Genomic DNA, 20,097 nt, shown 5'->3' with positions numbered 1-20,097 from the left:
AGTGGTAGGCATAGATGCATTCTTCAGGCCACTAATGGGTCCTGTGATGACTGGTACTGAGCATGACATGCTCACCAAATTCTTCAAGCTCAAACCTCCAATTTTTCATAGTACTAAAAATGAGGATGCCTACGAGTTTATTCTTGATTGCTATGAGAGGCTACACAAAATAGGCATAGTGTATCAGCATGGAGTGAAGTTTGTGACTTTCCAACTGCAGAAAAAAGTTAAGCAGTGGTGGAGGGCCGCCTATGTGGAGTATCGCTCGCCTGTGTTGCCCCTACTCACTTGGGCTCAGTTCCGTACTCTATTTTTAGAGAAGTATGTGCCCCACACCTTGAGGGACATGAAGAAGAATGAGTTTATGGCCCTTGAGTAGGGAGGGATGTCACTGGCTGCATATGAGGCCAAATTTCATGCACTTTCCAGGTACACTACTCAGCTGGTCACTACTAAGAAGGAGAGGATCAGGTTGTTCGTGAAGGGGTTGGACCCCAAGTTGCAGGTACTTTCTGTTCATATGACTTCGTCTGACAGGAGATTCAATGAGGTCACAGATTTTATTATGAAAGTTGAATGTGTGAGGAAGGATGGGCAAGCCAAGTCTTTGGCTAAAAGTCCCAAGAGTGCAGGTAACTTCTAGGGGTCTTAATCTAGAGGGTCAAGCAGGCTGGTGATTGCTGCCTAGCCAATTCAGTCAGCAGTGCCCACTTTCACTGGCAGTTTTTCAGGTACTCTATAGTAGCATCAAGTCTTCTTTCGGTACTCAGATGTTTAGACATTGTTTTAGTATTTTGATTTCTATTTGGGGAGTGTTTATCCTTTTCTTACATTGACACTGGTTAGAGTTTTGGTACCGACGCCTTTTAGTTTTTAGGATGTGTTGACTTCCGCAGTTTTATAGTTATTAAAATTGTTGGCTGAGTTTATGGGAACTCAGTATTATTTTCTGGTTATATTCCTGCTTATGCAAGATTTTTAACATTTATTTCTTAAGTTGATAAGCTGGGCTATATAAATAGTTCTCCGACTAGAATAAGTATTGTGGGTGCCAGTCACAGCGGATTGGGGTCGTGACACCAAGTCAAATTAAATAAGCTACTAGAATTATGTCATATGTCGTTATGTGACAATCCAAGTCAAATTAAATAAACCACTAAAATCTTGTCATGTGTTGAAGTTATGTGGCAATCCAAGACAAATTAAATAAGACACTAAAATCATGCCATGTGTCAAAATTATGTGGCAATTCACGTCAAATTAAATGAGCATCTAGAATATTGCCACATATATATGTGACATATTCTAACCAACCAAATTAGAGATTTTCACCAGAGGAATGTGATTGGTCAGTTCATTCTGACCAATCAAATCACACAGGTATACCACTTCCTACAACTATAAATAGGGGTCCTCATTATTTTCAGAGGTTTTTTTAAGAATAAGAAGCAAAAAGAGAGATTGTGGATCAAAGGCAACAGATTCTCTACAAAGCTACAAACTTCAAGTAATCAAACTCAAGTTCAAGTTCAAGATCAAGAACGAAGGCAAATATCAAGATGTTCAAGATCAAGTCACTTGTTCATATTTATTATTCGTCTCCACCTCACTATCTTTATGATCTGATATTACAAGGTATCGCAACTCTGAAGAAGAGGACGTCAAATCGGTAAAGTAAACCATGATTTAATCTGCAAAAAAACATGTTTTATTAGCGCTAAAATTAGTAATTCAATAATCATGGTTATGAATCTCAATAATGAATGATTATATTCTTTGAGCGCGAACTATGCCTAATCTAGACTGTATAAAGTCTTCATCGATCAGGTAAAGTCTTTGATTTAGATGGTGTAAAGTCTTTAGCTCAAATGATGTGATGCCTTAGGTTTTAAATCATATAAGATTTTTTCCTTAGATAGTGTAAAGTCTTTGGCTAGAACGACATGATACCTTCGACTTAAATCATGTAAATTATTTGCCTTAGATGGTGTAAAGTCTTTGGCTTGAACGATGTGATGCCTTTGACTCAGACGGTGTAAAATCTTTGTCATAAATCATGTAAAGTCTTTACCTTAGACGGTGTAAAGTCTTTGGCTTGGACTATGTGATGTCTTTTGACTCAGACAGTGTAAATTCTTTGCCACAAATCATGTAAAGTATTTATCTTAGACAGTGTAAAGTCTTTGGCTCGAACAATGCAGCACCTTCAGGTCAAATGGTGTAAAGTCTTCGCCAGAATAATGTAAAATTATTTCTAACAAGACAACACCTTTGATTCAAATGATATAAAGATTCGCTGGACAAGAAACAATGTTTTTTTTCACTTGCAAAATTAAAAGAAAAGAAAAAAAATAAACCTACGGCCTAAACAAAAAAAGAAGAAGAGGAACTTGGCTGTAAAGAAAATAAGTTCATATGAATTAAAAACTATTTATTTTAGTTTACAATTCATATAAGACAAAATAAATATGCATGCTTGATTTTTTTTTTAAAATAATGCTATGGCTACAAAGTCAACAAAATGGGCTATTAATTACTATGAGAAACTGTGTTTCACTCTTCCAAAAGTCGTTTACAACATCACTTGGGTTACATATGTATAATGATGTGATGGTGTCAGTAGAATAAAGAAAAGTGAACAAGGAAGGAAAACTCTAGAAAAAAGTATGAACAAGGAAGAAAAACGTAGAATTTGTTTTCATATGCTCACCTTGTGATTGCTATTGTTCTCCTCTTTCAGCAGATTCTCTAAAGCTACAACTTTTAATGAATAATCAATGTGACGAGCTGCTATTTATAGATGGATTTAGAGAGGGTACTAGTATCCTAGTCCAAAACAAATTAAATTTAGATAGGTAGTATATTTTCTGAATAAGGCCGAGGAAAATTATTTTCCTACTAAAAGACTAAAATTTCCCATAAATTCTATCAAGGAAGGATAGTACTACTATCAGTCTTCTAATTGAACTTAACTTGTTGGAGGCGACAATATTATTTGTGACAGACAAAAGTAGCATTCCTAGTGGGTTTTATTAAGGCTCCTAACTGATTTTAAATTGTCAGTTATTATTTTATGCCAATTACAAGCTAATGTACAAAATTTATAATATATATATATATATATATATATATATCATGTGAAAACCAAGTCAATTCAACTTTAATTGTCACCTTGCTATATCTTGATCCATTCTATGTGGCATATCCTTGTGCATTTTGATAACTATAAGTCCCCATTAAGAGCACAATAACCCAAAATTCTCCTACGAATTAGAGGATAACTTCACTAAGTACTTCAAGTCTAGTCTTCAAAAAATAAAATGTCTCGACATGACTTGAAGTAGGGGGTATTTGTAAACATTAAAATTTTATTGAATTTAAATCCGTAAATTAATTTGGATTATATTAAATTCAAGAAAATAATTCAAATAATGTGTCAATTCAAGTCAAATAAATGAGTCACTAAAATTACACCACGTATCAAAGTTATATGGCAATTCAAGTTAAATTAAATGGGCCATTAGAATCATGCCATGAGTCAAAATTATATAGCAATTTAAGTCAAATTAAATAAGCCACTAAAATCATGCCATGTGTCATTTTATGGCAATTCAAGTCAAATTAAATAAGCCACAAAAATCATGCCACGTGTTGAAGTTATGTGGCAATCTAAGTCAAATTAAATAAGTCACTAAAATCATGCCATGTGGCGAAATTATGTGGCAATTCAAGTCAAATTAAATGAGCCTCTAGAATAATGCCACGTGTATATGTCACATATTCTGACCAACCAAATTAGAGCTTTTCACCAGAAGAATCTGATTGGTCAGTGCAAATCGATCAATCAAATCACACAAGTATACCACTCCCTACAACTATAAATAAGGGTCCTCATTATTTTCAAAGGTTTTTTTTGAAGAACAAGAAGCAAGAAGAGAGCTCGTGGATCAAAGACCGCTAATTCTCTATAAAGCTACAAAGTTCAAGTAATCAAATTCAAGTTCAAGAACGAAGGCAATCAAGACATTCAAGATCAAGTTACTTGTTCATATTTATTATTTGTCATAACCATACAAGTGTTCGTGGCAAATAATTCAAATTCAAGGTTGAAGACAAAGATTCAAGATCAAGTTATTCAAGCCCTTGACTCTAAATCAAATTCAAGTTCAACATATTTCATATTATTTGAAGAATCAGAGGATTATCATAGAGATTGTAACACACATTACTTTTTGAAATCAAATATTACACTTTGTTACTCCAATTTTTCGGTCTGGATTATTTATTTTTCTTGGCTCGAAAATTTGTTGTTTACAATCATATTTTTCATGTATTAGTTATGCATATCATAATACCAAATAGAGTGTATAACGAATGTTCGCATTAGTTATACATAAATTTTAAAAGCATACCAAACAAAATATTAGTAACACACAAAATTAATGTATTTATTATTTTTCTAATGCATGTTACCAAACGACCACTAAAATAATTACGTACATGTGCTTAGCGGGTGTTTGGCCGAACAAAAAGCATATTCACTTTATTTAAAATTTTCAAAGGATTGGAGTTATGTTTGACAAAAAAAAATGAATGTACTTTTGATTGTGCTCTTTTTAAAATATGAATGTGCTTTTTAAAAAAATATTTAGAATTTGAAATGTGTTTTCTTAAAAATATGTTTATATCCATTTAATTTTAAAAATTCACAAAATCAACCTATTTGACTAATTATCTCAAGTAAAAAAAATAAATTTGCTCTAAAAAGGTAATATTCCAAAATAGATAGTGACATAATGTCATAGATTAGATTTCATAAATGAGCTACAACATACTATTACAAATATTTTTTTATTTTATTTGAAATTTAAAGTTGAACTTATAAAGTTGTGTTTGATTATAGTTTTTGCAAATAATATTTAACTTTTTGAATGTATTTTTTCCTAAAAAATACGAAATATAATTTTAAAATAAAATTATTGTAAAATTAGAACAAATAAGAAATGCGGACAAAACAAATAAAGAGAGACAAGAAAGGATAGTGTAGAGATTTCTTATTTCTTTCAAGTGTTTTCTAAGTCTTCAAGTGTACACAATTTGAATTGTATGCTTCTATTTCGTGTTCACAGAAGCATACAAAAAATTATCAATAAGATGACAATTACCGTTAATATAATGAAGGAAATTATGGAGGTGTGTGATGAATAGTGTAGGTTATCTTCATGATGGACGAAAACAATGAGATAGTACTGGGAGTTAATCACATTTGTGTAGTCGGCATCTAAAGTAAATATATCTTACGATACTCCTCTTGATGACCAGTAACAAATAATATGACTTATTAAAATTTTACTAGGAAAAATCACGTGGGAAAGATTTAGTGAAGAAAAAAAAAGTATTGTCACGATCCAACCCACCGGGCCGTGCGGGCACCTACTCTGGCAACTAGGTAGGAAAGCCCTTAACCCCTAAAATGGTTATAACATGCGAAAAATAACAATCATAAGATAACCGCCTAAAAAGTTCTAAATTACCATATATTGATTTTAAGGTACAATTAATTTACAGGATAATATACTAACACCCAAGGAACTAGTCTAAATAGGTAAATGAGCTTATAAGAATAAAATCTAGATATTAAGTAAGACACAACTCCCACATTAAGGAAGCAAGGGAAGGAGTTGTCAGAGATCATCGCTGTCTTCACCTATGAAACATCACCGTTCATACAACCAGACTAAGCCAAGTGACATAAAAAAATTGTATCAGTAGAAACAACACGTACTGATAGGCGTCAACCGAACAACGTGTACTTGTAGGCATCATGTATTGACCCAAAATCCACCACACAAATAAGGTATATTATCGAAAGAAAACATGCAATATGTAAATGCACCACCACCACTACACTAGTTACCACCATGCTTTCTTGAATTTGGTCTAACCACTGGTATCATAAGAAATCATAGGACCACCACATAGTCAACCTCTAAGTCGCCCAAATCCCAAACTAACGACCTATCAAATGCTCTGAACTTGATCACACACAAAATCGTATCCGACTTTATAAAATATGACAGATAGCAACAACATAGCAGGCAAATGATACACAACCATACCACAGGAATAACACCAATCAAACTTCCAGTTCTCAACTTAATCAATTTATACATTGACAATGATCAAATACAATTCAATATCCAAGTAATGATTCTATCATGGAACCCACACTCAAACTGTTAGTATACCGACATGGAACCCGATCTTAATATACCGACGTGGTATATTATCCAACATAAATTCACACATTATAATCACAATCACAATAAATATGGACACGCGATCTAAAATAATAGAAAGGGGAACCCTGTGCAACCTTACTATTTCCTTGAAATATATCTTGGCCAGCTGTTGGGAGTTGTAATCCACTCTAACTAAAATGAATTAGGCTGATTTAGTTAACTTATATACAATGAACCAAATTGAGTCATTCTTCTCTAAGGTCTTAGTAAATCCCACCACGAAGTCCATGGCTTTCCTTTCCCATTTGTACTCAGGAATGAGCATCCTCTAAAACAATTCTGAAGGCCTTTGGTGATCATATTTTACTTGTTGATAATTTCCACACTTAAACACATACTCAACTATGTACCACTTCATCCTTAACCACCAATAATGTTGCCTCAAGTCCCAATACATTTTGGTTACACCCGTATGAATGGAATACCATGAACCATAAAATTCTGTCAACATATTCTGAATCAAGTCATCTACTTGAGGGACAGAAATCCGCCCTCTAAAAATTAGTAACCCACATACATTGAGGGTGGAGTCTCGAGCCTCCTTAGACACCACCTTATTCAAGAGCTTGTTCAGTTGCTCATCCTTAAACTGTTTGGCCTTGATTTCCTCTATAAATGTAGGCTTAACCTCAACATTGGCCAACACTCCACCCTTTTTTAAAATGACCAACTATATAAACTTGGATGCTAGAGTTTGAATCTTTCTAGCTAAGGGTCACTTAGACACCCCCAATCAAACCAAACTACCCATGCTGACTATTTTCCAGCTCAATACATCTGACCATATTCGCCTTACTTGGATGGTACTGGATGGCCACATTATAATCCTTCAACAATTTCATCTACCTTTTCTGTCTCAAATTCAAATCCTTCTGAGTAAATATATGTTGTAGACTACAATGGTCCATGAAAACCTCACACTTGACACCATACAGATAATATCGCCAGATCTTGAGTGCAAATACTATTATTGTCAACTCTAAATCATGATTGGATAGTTCTTCTCATGAGGTTTCAATTGCCTTGAAGCATAATCTACAACGTTCCTGTCCTACATCAACATAACACCAAACCTGAATGTGAAGCATCACTAAACACAATGAAATTCCTTCAACCGGTAGTGTTAGAATAAGTACTATAGTAAAAAATATATTGAGCTTTTGGAACCTCTCTTTACACTTGTCAGACCATACGAATTGTACTTCCTTCTGAGTCAATGTTTTTATATGAGTAGCAATAGAAACGAAGTTCTTAAAAAATCTCTAGTAGTAGCTAGCAAGACCCACAAAGTTCCAAACCTTTATCATAGAGTTAGGTTGAACCCAATTCTTAACTGCCTTAATCTTTTGGGATTTGCCATTACTCTTTTTTCTGAAACCACATACCCTAAGATGGCAACCAAAGGTAACCAAAATTCACATTTTAAAAACTTGGCATACAATTTATGTTTTCCCAGATCTCCAGAACAATGCAAAGGTGTTCTGCATGCTCCTTTTTACTCTTGGAGTATATTAAATATCCTCTATAAACACTATCACAAAGGAATCTAGGAATATCTTGAAGAAACCATTCATCAAACTCATAAAGGTTGTCGGTTAATTAGTCAACCCAAAAGACATTATCAAGAACTCATAATGCCCATATCGTGTTCTGAAGGCCATTTTAGGTATATCCTCATGCCTAATTTTTAACTGATGGTACCCTAACCTCAAGTCAATCTTGAAAAATACTGATGTACTCTGCAATTGATCAAAGAGGTTCTCTATTTTGGGCAATGGGTACTTGTTTTGAATGGTAACCTTGTTTAATTACCCCTAGTATATACACAAACTTGTACCACCATTCTTTTTTTCACAAACAACATTGGATCACCCCAAGGTGAAGCATTGGGACTGATGAATCCTTCATCTATAAGTTCTTGAATCTGATTCTTGATCTCTCTCAACTTTGTTGGAGTCATATCATAAGGATGAATAAAGATTGGGTGAGTTCTCGACTCCAAATTTATACAGAAATCAATATTCCTATCTGGAGGCATACTAAACAAATTCATAGAAAATATCTCCTAAAATTCTGAAACCACTGGATTGACTCAAGAGAAGGGGTTCTGCACTAACATCCCATTGGTGAGCCCAGTAGGACAAAAAACCATTCCCCACTAGCCTTTTATACAGAATAAGGGATATGATCTTTGTTGGCTTAGGCTTGTACATACCTTCCCACTCTAATCTATCATACCCGAGATTTCTAGAGTTATTGTGTTAGAGTTACAATTTAAAACCGCATAATAAGGAGACAATCAAGGCATACCCAAGATCACATCAAAGTCTATCATTACCAAAATGACCAAATCTATCCAAGTCTTAAAATCCAAAAATAACACTGAGCATGAATGGTACACACGGGTTACTATCACAGACACCCCAATCGGGTAGAAATATAAATAATAGCATCAAGCACATCCAAAATCAAATAAAAACCCAAGGAAAGTTTATTAAATACATAAGAATATGTAGGATCCATATCATATAAAATAGAAGTCATCCAGTCATAAACAAGAATAGTACCTGTTATCATAGCAATAAATGCCTCAACCTCATACCTGTATGGGAAGGCATAACATTAGGCTCTATTATCATTAGAGGAAATCCCTCTACTTGGCTACACCACATCCTTTCCTGTGTTACCAATTCCTCTATTTCAACATCCTCTCTAATTACCACCTTGCCCTCCCTATGGGTATCTTCTTCCATTGCTACCTCTACTTGCTAGAACTACACCTTTAATCTGCTGCTTCATCTGAATACTCATCTTTTGTGAGGGCATTCGCTCTTAAAATGTCCCAGTTTACCACAATTGAAACATCCTCGATTAAGAGAGGGCCTGGTGGCTGAAGAATAAGATAATCCCTGACTTCTAGGAGCTAGAGACTGTTGTGTTACCCCTAAATAACAACCTGTAGAAGCTGGAAAGGCCACATGAATCCAAAAATATCAATAAACATGTTGACTAGGGCCTCTGGAATAAGAACCACTGAAGTTTCCCCATGCTTTTGGACCTTTTAACCAAACCTTGGCCTGCTGACTTACCTGACTCCTTCCAGGTTCTTCACATAGTCTGTCATCTCGTTGAAGGTCTTCCCTACGAAAGTCATATGAATATATAGGACCTATAATTCTGCATTCAACCCTTGATATATGGATGAATCATCTCATTTCCAGTCCTCAATAATTGTGTAGCATAATGAGATAAGGCATGTAATTTAGCCTCATAGGTTGCAACAAATATATTACCCTATTCAAGGGCTAGGAAATCATCCTTGTTATGATCTATGAGGGTATGGGGAACATACTTCTCTAGGAATAGGGCATGAAACTAGGCCCAATTCAGTGGAGGGAAGACTGAAGAATGACATTTCATATGAGCCCTCACCACTGTTTGACATCACCTTATGACTGAAAAGTCATAAACTCTACCCCATGGTGTTTCACAATACCCAACTTATGCAACCTCTCATAGTAGTCTAGAATGAACTGTAATATTCCGAAAGTTGGAAAATGCATTTGAAAGGAAAGTTGTAGAAAAATTCTTCTGGTGCATTTCAGACGAGGCCTAACTACAGACCTTGTAAGGCCCTAAAACCCGTAGGAAGGCATTCATAGGTGAGCCTAAGACTTGGGAAAAATTTAAAAGTTCAGGGGTAGACCTACGAGGGCCATCTACTGACCATAAAAAGTCCTAGAATACATAGATGGGTTCTTAGGAAGGTTCCTAAGAGTTGGCATTTTCCAGTAGCTCATAGTAAAGGTCCTACGCACCATAACAATATCTACGAGCCATAAGTGGTTCCATAATTAAAGAATTAGAAAGTTTGAAATTTAAGTCATATTAAGTTACGCATGATGAAGGGTACTTAAGATTCATTGGGTGGAGTTGTAGAGTGAACTTCAGAACCATGGATTTTTACTCTGATTCCACGAACTCTTTTGATGGCTCATCTAAGGACCTATAGGCCATAGGTGGGATTCTGTAGGTCAGTTCAGCAGTTTTTATCTAGGGATATTTTGGATATTTCCATATTAATTTAACACCTTAACTATATCATTTTGGACTAATTTGGACGACCTATAACTATTCAAACCATTCAAATTACCCTTATTAACTCCCATTCTCCTAAAATTCTCTAAGACACTCAAAAGAGTCTCTCCCAAGACCACCTTCTTCTCCAAACTAAGGTTTCAAGGATCTAAAGTCTTCTTTTGAAGTTTCAAGACTAGATTTCATTAAGGTATGTGGAAATTTCATCCATGAATCTTCTTCCATCCGTTGATTCCCCAAAAGGTTTTAATTCCTCTTTATAATTTCTTTCTAAACCCTACGTTTTGATGACCTTACATTGGGTTCAATTTATACTTTTATTCAATTTCAATGATCTTATTATGTATGAATGGATCTTAATAATATATTTTTATGAGTTTTACATGAACTCATGCATTATTCTTATTTTCATGAATTTGACCAATGTTTAAGAACTATGCATGCATCATAAATTTATGATTATGATTCAAGGATATTTTTATGCAAAGAACAAATTACTATTTTGATGAAGACAAAGGTTGCTTTAAAGTAAAGTATTCTATCATGAATTTTATGAAACTAAAGTTTACTTCAAAAAAGAAGTAATATAATCATGAAGGTTTTTCATGATTTTTCTATGAATGAGTTTATCGTGATTTTGATGCTTAGATAAGTATCTCTATGAAAACATTATGATATTACTTCAAAAGTTTATTTTGGTTTATCTTGTTATCTTACTTCATGCTTATGCTAAGAGGACTGTTTAGGGTCCTTCAGGATCTTATTCACTGTGTCACATATAGGGTGTAGCTTGGGTCATGAAAAACTTGGTATCAGAGTATAGGTTCAAGTGTCATAAGGTGTATGACAAAGCCGCATCAAGTAGAGTCTTGTTTCATGGATATGAAGTGAAGAAAGGCTATGAGGCATTTAAGAAACTTTAGTTCTTTCATCACTCTTAAGTCATGCAATAGAATTGATCTCTATAAGGTTTCCCTTTTAACTCTTGTTCTATGCATTTTAGAATTATGCCTCCAAGAAGATCTCCACGAAGAAGAAATGTGGACCAAGATGAGGAGCATCAAACACCTCAAGCTTTGGTTGATCCTTTGGCCGAGCAAGTCTCTCATATCGAGTTAGAGCTACTTTCTAAGTGCTTACCCAAGTCATGGAAACCCAATCCAATTATGATGTTGTAGCTCTCGTAAACCCAAATATGGGTACAGTGGCTACAAGTTTTAAAGACTTCATAAGAATGAATCCTCTGTAATTCCATCCGTTAAAGGGGGACGAAGATCCACAAGAGTCTATTGAGGGGATCTAAAAGATTATTGATATTATGGGTATGACTTTCATGAAGAAGGTGGATTTGACCGCTTATCAATTAAAAGGGGTTTCTCAAGTTTGGTTCAACTAATGGAAGGAGGAGAGAGCTATTGATGCGGGTCCATTGGATTGGGACAAGTTTAAGGGTGCTTTCAGTGACCATTTATTTTACCTAGAGTTAAGAGAGGCTAAGGTGCAAATATTCATAAATTTGTGGCAATAAAACATGAGTGTGATGGAGTATGCCTTAAATTTCACTCAATTTTCCAAGTATGCTCCGACTTTAGTGACTGACTCTAGAGCTCGTATGAGGAAATTTATTTTCAGTGTTTTGGATATGGTTGTCAAGAAATGTAGAACTACAATGTTAATCAAGGAGATAAATATCTCGAGGTTGATGACTTATGTCGAGAAAATTGAGGAGGAAAAGCTTATGGAAAAGACTAAGAGAGTTCAAGAGGACAAGGACCAATAGTGGTGACTTTTCACATTTGATGTTTGATAATGGTGGTCGCTCACAGTTTTGAAAAAAGTTCTGCAGTTAGAATTCATTTAGTGCTCCAACTCAAAAATTATACAAAAATAGAGTGTTTAATCCTAATCCTCAAAGAGGATCTTTGAGTGGTTACACTATCTCTGCATGTAGAAAGTATAGGAAGAACCATCGAGAAAATTGCTTAGCCGGTTCTGATGCATGTTATTATTGTGGAAAGATGGGTAAAAAGTGAGATATTTCCCTTTACTTGCTATAAAGGGCAGAGGTAGTAGATGTTAGACTCAGACTACTTGGTCACCCAGCTCAGTATAGTGCTTTATCAGGTTCTGGTGGTGGTTAATACCAGAACATGTTTTATGCTCTTCAAACTCAAAAAGATTTGGAGGATTCTTCAGAGTGGTCACTCGTATGTTACGAGTGTTTCAACTTGATGTTTATGCTTTGTTAGATCTTGGAGAAAATCCTTCTTTCATGACTCTTTTTGTTGCTATGAAGTTTAATGTCAGTCCTAAAATCTTGTTAGAACCTTTCTCAGTCTATGCTCTTATTAGTTATTTAGTTTTAGCTAAATGGTTTTATAGAAATCGCTCTATCTCAGTTTTTCATAAAATTACCTGATCTTGTAGAGCTTGATGTGACTGAATTTAATATTATTCTTGGTATGAATTGTCTTCATACTTTTTATGCCTTTATTGACTGTAGAATCCGAGTGGTTATGTTCCAATTTCCTAATGAACCAGTCATAAATTAGAAGGGTAGTAATTCCGAGTTTAAGGGTCAGTTTATCACGTGCCTTAAAGCTCAAAATATGATTTTTAAAGATTATATCTATCATCTAGTACATATTAGGGATATAAATTCTAAATCCCCTACTCTTGATTTAGTTCCTATTGTGAATGAGTTTCCGAAAGTGTTTCTTAATGATCTTTCTATTATTCCTCCAAAAAGGAAAATAGAATTTGGTATTGACCATCTCCCAGATACCCAGCCCTATCTCTAGTCCTTCTTATAGAATGGTTCAGGTAGAACTCAAGGAGTTAAAGGATCAGTTAAAGGACCTTTTGATTAAGCAATTCATTAGACCTAGTATCTCTCCATATGGTGCTCAGATTTTCTTTGTTTGAAAGAAGGATGGTTTTCTCCGTATGTGCATTGACTATCGACAGTTGAATAAGGTTACAGTCAAGAATAAGTATCTCATCCAAAGTATTGATGACTTGTTTGATCAGCTTCAAGGTGCTAGCTACTTTTCCAAGATTGATATTCAATCGGGTTATCATCAACTTAAAGTGAGAGAATGTGACATTCTGAAGATGACCTCTAGAATTTAGTATGGTCACTATGAATTTTTGGTTATATATTTTGGATTATTGAATGCACTTGTAACTTTTATTGATTTGATGAATAGGGTGTTCAAGCAATATTTGGATACACTAGTCATTATGTTAATTGATGATATTTTGGTCTATTCTCAGTGTGAGGATGAGCATACTAATGATTTCAAGATTATGTTGTAAGTTCTCAAGGATCGTCAATTATTTGTTAAGTTTAGAAAGTGTGAGTTTTGGTTAAGGTTGGTGGCATTCCTTAGCCATATTACTTTTGGTGATGGTATTAGAGTTAATCCTAAGAAGACCGAGGTGGTTAAAAATTGGCCTAGACCTCTTTTTCCCTTAGATATTCATAGTTTCTTAGGTTTAGCCAGTTACTACAGATGGTTTGTGTAAGGATTTCCCTCTATTACTTTGCCTTTGATTATGTTGACTTAAAAAAAGGTGAAATTCCAATAATCCGAAGCATGTAAGAAGAGTTTCCAAGAGTTGAAAGATGGACTCACTTTTGCCCCAATTTTGACTTTAGCAGAAGGATCTGATGATTTTGTTGTATATTGTGATGCCTTAAGGGGGCTTATGATTCAATTGCCATGTATTTAGCTATTGAGCCTCAAAGTTTATGTTTTTATGTGATCGTAGCATCAAAAAGAAGAGAGAAAGTTGCAAAAAAACTTGGAAAGGATTACTTAAATTTTCCACTATAGTGGGAGGTCTTGGTTATGTGTTGATGCAAAATGGTAAGGTGATAGCCTAATCTTCTAGGCAACTTAAAGCTCATGAAAAGAATTACCTAACCCATAACTTGGAGTTAGTGACGGTTGTGTTTGCTTTGAAGATATGGAGACACTATCTTTATGGTATCCATGTGGATGTGTTCATCGATCATAAGAGTTTCTAATATGTGTTTAACCTAAAAGACTTGAATCTCCATCAAAGGAGGTTACTTGAATTGTTGAAAGATTATGACATGAGTGTTTTTTATCATCTTGGAAAAGCAAATGTACTTGTCGATGCTCTTAGTAGATTTTCCATGAATAGTATCGCCCATATTGATAATGAGAAAAATATGTTGGTTCGTGATGTGCATAGACTAGCTTATTTGGGTGTCTCAAAATCATCTCTTGTGTTGGATATAAAGGCAAAATAATATAGTGATCTAACTTTGGTTGAGTTGAAAAAGTAGTTTCTAAAAAATCCATTGAGGCTTTCTCTCAAGGGGGAGATGGTGTGCTTCGTTATCATGGTCGCTTATGTGTTTTTTCTGTTGATGATTTGAGGGAAGTGATATTATCCGAAGCTCATAGTTCTTAATATTCTATTCACCCAAGATCCACAAAGATGTATCGTGATTTGAGAAAAGTCTATTGGTTGAATGACATGAAGAATGATATTGCAGAATTTGTGGCTAAGTGTCCTAATTGTAAACAAGTAAAAATTGATTATAAAAAACTGGAAGGTTTTTCTCAAGACATTGAGATTCCTACTTGGAAATGGGATGGTTTGATTATGGATTTTATTATGGGTTTACCGCATACGTATCATTAGCATGGTTCAATTTGGATTATTGTAAATCGAATAACTAAGTCAGCTCATTTTCTTCTAGTTAAGACTTTTTATTCAGCCGGGAATTATGCTAAGATTTACATTCGAGAGTTGGTTAAGTTGCATGGGGTTCCATTGTCCATAATTTTAGACAAAGGCACTCAATTTACTTCTCAGTTTTGGAGATTGTTTTAAAAGGGAGTTGGTATTCAAGTTAAGCTTTGTACATCTTTTCACCCTCAGACTGATGTTCAAGATGAGTAGACTATTCAGACTTTGGAGAATGTGTTGAGAGATTGTGTGATTGACTTCAAAGGTAATTGGGATGACCATTTGCCATTAATTGAGTTTTCGTATAATAATAACTATTATTCGAGTATTTAAATGGCTCTATTTGAGGCTCTTTCTATGGTAGGAGATGTAGATTATCTATTGGGTGGTTTGAGGTTGGCGAGGTCACTTTGATAGGGCCTGAATCTGTTCATGCAGCTATGGAGAAAATTAGACTCATTAGAGAAAAGTTGAAGATTGTCCAAAGTCAATAAAAATCCTATTCAGATGTGAGAACAAAAGAGATTGAGTTTGAGGTTAATAATTGGATTTACTTGAAAATATCTACTATGAAGGGTGTGATGTGTTTTGGCAAGAAAGAAAAGTTTAGTCCTTGTTATGTAGGCTCATATCAGATTTTGAGGCATTTTGGCAAGGTGGCTTATGTGTTGGATTTGCCTTCAGAATTGACATAGGTGCATCTAGTGTTTCATGTCTATTTGTTGAAGAAGTATATTGGTGATCCTACGTCTATTGTGCCATTGGAGAGTGTTGGTGTGAAAGAAATCCTATCCTATGAAGAAGTTCTAGGCGAGATTCTTAATCGTCAAGTCCGGATGTTGAGGAATAAAGACGAAGCTTCTGTAATAATTCTTTGGAGAAATCAATTTGTTAAGGGGGCTACATGGGAGGGTAAACCCAATCAGATATCCCGTTATCTTATATCTTTCCTTCCACTTCAGTTTAGCTTGAGGTATTACTTTCTCATCTTTACTCTTTCGAATTCATATGTTTCAGTTATTCTCATATTTTCATATGCATTCATGTTTATGAAATCAATTTTTAAATTCATATTTTAGCTTGGGGTTGATTATTCCTTGGTTTTATGCATTTTGATGTGTTTTGCATTCATGTTAGGTTGTTAGATCTCTTTCCCTATTCTATTAATGCTAGCTTGAGTCCCATTCTAGGACTAATGTTCCTAAGGGGAGATATTGTAATACCCCAAAAGTTGGAAAGTGCATTTGAAAAGAAAGTTGTAGTGAAATTCTTTTGGTGCAGTTCAGACCAAGACTACCTACGGACCATATAAGGTCCTACAACCAATAGGAAGGCACTCTTAGGTGAGCCTAAGACTTGAGAAAAAATTGAAAGTTCTGGGTGGACCTATGAGGGTCATCTATGGATCGTAAAAGGTCTTACAATCCATAGTGGGGTTCATTGGAAGGTTCGTGAGTGATGGAAATTTCTAGTTGCTCAAAGTATGTTCTACGAGAGGATCCTACGGACTGTAAGAAGAGCTATGGGCCATAGGTGGTTCCATAATTGGAGAATCAGAATATTGGAAATTTAAGTCATGCAGGAGGAAAGGTACGTACTACCTGTAGACCTACCTACAACCCGTAGATGGAGTTGTAGGGTGAACTTCATAACCATGGATTTTTACTCTAATTCCATGAACCCTTTTGACGGCTCGTCTAAGGACCTACGACCTATAGGTGGGGTTCTGTCTTTCACTTTGACAATTTTTATCCAGGAATATTTTTGATATTTTTCATTCATTTAACACATAAGCTATGTTAGTTTTGGACTACTTTGGACGACCTATAACTATCCAAACCCTTAAAGTTTCCCCCATTCACTTCCATTCTTCTAAAATTCTCTAAGGCACTCAAAGGATTCTCTCCCAAGACTACCTTCTTCTCGGAACTACGGTTTCAAGGATATCATGTCTCCTTTCAAGTTTTAAGGCTAGATTTAAGAGAGGTTTGTGTGAATTTCATCCATAGATCTTCTTTGATCTATGGAGTCCCAAAAAGGTTTTCAATTCCTCCTTTTAGTTCTTTCTAAATCCCATATTTTGATGATCTTGCATTGGGTTCAATTAATTATGCTTTTATTCAACTTCAACGATCTTAATATGCATAAATAGATTTAATTACATCTTTTTGATGAGTTTTACATGAACCTATGTATTATGTCTATTTTTATGATTTTGGCCTATATCATGAATATATGACTATGATTTGAAGGATGTTTTTAACAAAGAATCAGTTACTATTTTGATGAAGACAAAGGTTGCTTCAACATAAAGTATTCTATCATGATTTTATGAAACTAAGATTTACTTTAAAATAAAAGTAATCTAATTTCCATTATTTTTATATGAATGAGCTTCCCATAATTTTGATGCTCAGATAAGTGTCTCTATGAAAACGTGATGATATCATGATTTGCTAAAACAACTATTCTTATGATTTTCAAGTATGCTATGATAAAATTATGCTATGATTATGACTATTCTGTTGGGAGTATCACCTAACATCGAGTTAGACTAGTGGTGATTACCCAGGTCCCACAACTATGTGCCCCTCGTAGGATTGCCTTAATTGGCATTAGCTAGTGGACCCAGTCCTTACCTTTGCAAGTAGGACAATCTCTTTTTGGTGTGGGAGGTATGATATCACACTCTATCTTATAGCTCATATGGTTTATTATCTGTTAATGTTATCTCTCACTATGTTATGTTCTTCATTATGATTTGCTTATGAGTTTTGCATTGACCATGTTTTACGTTTCTATGATATTTTAAAAGCTTTCTAATATGTTTTATTGGTCATTGCACTATCATGTTTTATGCCATTAATTGTTCATTCTCTATACTCAATACATTTTTATAGTATCGACGTATACTTCTTTTGCTTATATTATTTTATAATATAGGTCACAACGCTCCTTCCATGCCCATGGCTAGTACTCGGATGCGGTCATATTAGCTACTTTGGTCATTCTTCATGTTTTAAAGGCATCACCACATTATGTGATCTTTTACTTTCTTTACTTAAGCCTTGATTCAGTTACAATTTACCTTGATGAGCTAGGGCTTTTCTTATACCCCATCTATAATAATAGAGGCTGTGTTAGAGTAGCATGAAATTTTTTACATTATCGGATGTTATTCTTAGATTCTCATTATATTGAGATTTCTATTTTGAGACTTATCTTTTGCATTAAAGTTTATTTTGGTTTATCATATTATCTTACGACATGCTTATGCTAAGAGGAATGTTTGGTGTTTTTCGGGCTCCTATTCGGTGTGTTACGTCTAGGATCTTTTTTGGATTGTGACATGAACTCAAAACACATCCTCATTCTCCATACCATAAAATAATGGTGGTTTTAGTTTCAAAAACTTAGTCTACATCTCACGTTCAGTTTCAACCTTAAAAGGGCCTAACACCAAATGGAAAAATGCATCTATACCCAGTGCCTCATCCATTTCGAGACCTGTGGCAAATGTGGGATGGGTACCCAAAACCTAACTAGCCGACATAGTGGAGTGTCTCTAATACCCTCTAACCTACCCAAAAATGCCAATACATGCTGAATAATCTCAAACAGGTGCTACCACATCTAGTTCCACGCCATCGTCAAACTCTTGTAAGACCCTAAAAGTTGGAACCAAATAAAATCCCTCAAATTTTGGCCTGTCCTCTTATTGACGAGTCACTCTATGAATTATAGTCCTTTCTACAACTCATAGGGATAAGTCGTAGAGTAAATCATAAGGGCTCGTCCAAAATAAATTGTCATGCCATAGGAGGGTACCCTAGGCGTGGCCGGCACTCAGAGACTATTGCTAGTCCCCAAGTGAACCACTTGGCCTGTTCACACAATCATTTAATCAACTCTCTATTAGCGGAAAACTTAACTCATCAAGATGATCAAATAAATACTTATAGAATAAGGTCAAAGTTCAACAATCTGTCTAATCCAATCAACAAGATTAGTACCAATGAGACTAGCCAAAAGACAATCTCAAATCAACAAGTCAATAATCTAGTCTATGAAACCTCTATCAATTGTCTGAGTGGTGCTAATGAAAGGTTCATGGCTACCTCAAATCAAATAAAAGTAAAAGTCTAAATTCTAAAGATAGATGATAAAAGAATGGCATCCGTCGAAGTAGGAAGGACTCACCAATCAGTTGAAATATGAATGGATCCTCAACGATGCACCTACTGATGATCTCTAGAACTTGTCTCTGCATCATAAAATAATGCAGGTCAAATGGACGACAATACGTAGAATGTATGAGTATGTAATATGGCAGAATGAAACACGCATAAGGTAGAATACTATTAACTCAGATAACTCAAATCAAGAAGTAAGAAGCTCGATCAAGATGTCATAAATCTAAAGCAAGAGTAAGGTTTAGACGGAGACCAGGCATATACAATCCAATCCAATCCAATCAAAATTAGAGTACTATCAAGACCTATATGAGAGTTTCTCTTATCCGACAATAATCACTTATGAGCCAGTGATCGTACAACAAGCTCGTTGTTGTTTCCATAACTGTCCAATACCTTACTAGGGTAAAGAGCAAATCTACCAATCTGGATCCAACAATCAATAAAGTCCTATATTTTTAGGACAATAAAATAGGGAAACATCCTATTTTAATGGTTCAATCCTCTTTTACATTTGGCGACATAGCTATTGCATTCGAGTTATTACTTATTTTTACCCAATTTGGTGCTCGATAAACCTACCATGACTCAATGCTTATAAGAAAATCAATCCTAATCAACCAATGAACAAGCCTCATATAGGCTTTTATCAGTTTATCAGTTCTATCAAATCAGTCCTTTCAGATAGTCAATCTTCCAATTATTGCCAAATCATTCATTTATGAGTTATTGGGAGAATCATTTATGAAAATATTTAGTTGAGACTATTCAATTTA

At 34.8% G+C, this 20,097-nt stretch overlaps 1 long non-coding RNA gene across 1 annotated transcript; it reads right to left on the bottom strand.

Annotated features, from left to right (window-relative positions):
- Positions 1-1,230: 1,230 nt before the first annotated feature.
- Positions 1,231-2,813, bottom strand: LOC129901098 (uncharacterized). Its single transcript, XR_008769755.1, has 2 exons — positions 2,711-2,813; positions 1,231-1,691 (listed from the first exon to the last, which is right to left on the bottom strand). It is a non-coding gene; the product is annotated as an uncharacterized LOC129901098 (long non-coding RNA).
- Between the last annotated feature and the right edge of the window lie 17,284 nt (positions 2,814-20,097).

This window comes from Solanum dulcamara, chromosome 8 (genome assembly GCF_947179165.1).
Source record: "Solanum dulcamara chromosome 8, daSolDulc1.2, whole genome shotgun sequence".
NCBI lineage: Eukaryota > Viridiplantae > Streptophyta > Magnoliopsida > Solanales > Solanaceae > Solanum > Solanum dulcamara.
Note: the sequence above shows the minus strand (reverse complement) of the source record. Positions and strands in the feature narration are given on the sequence as shown.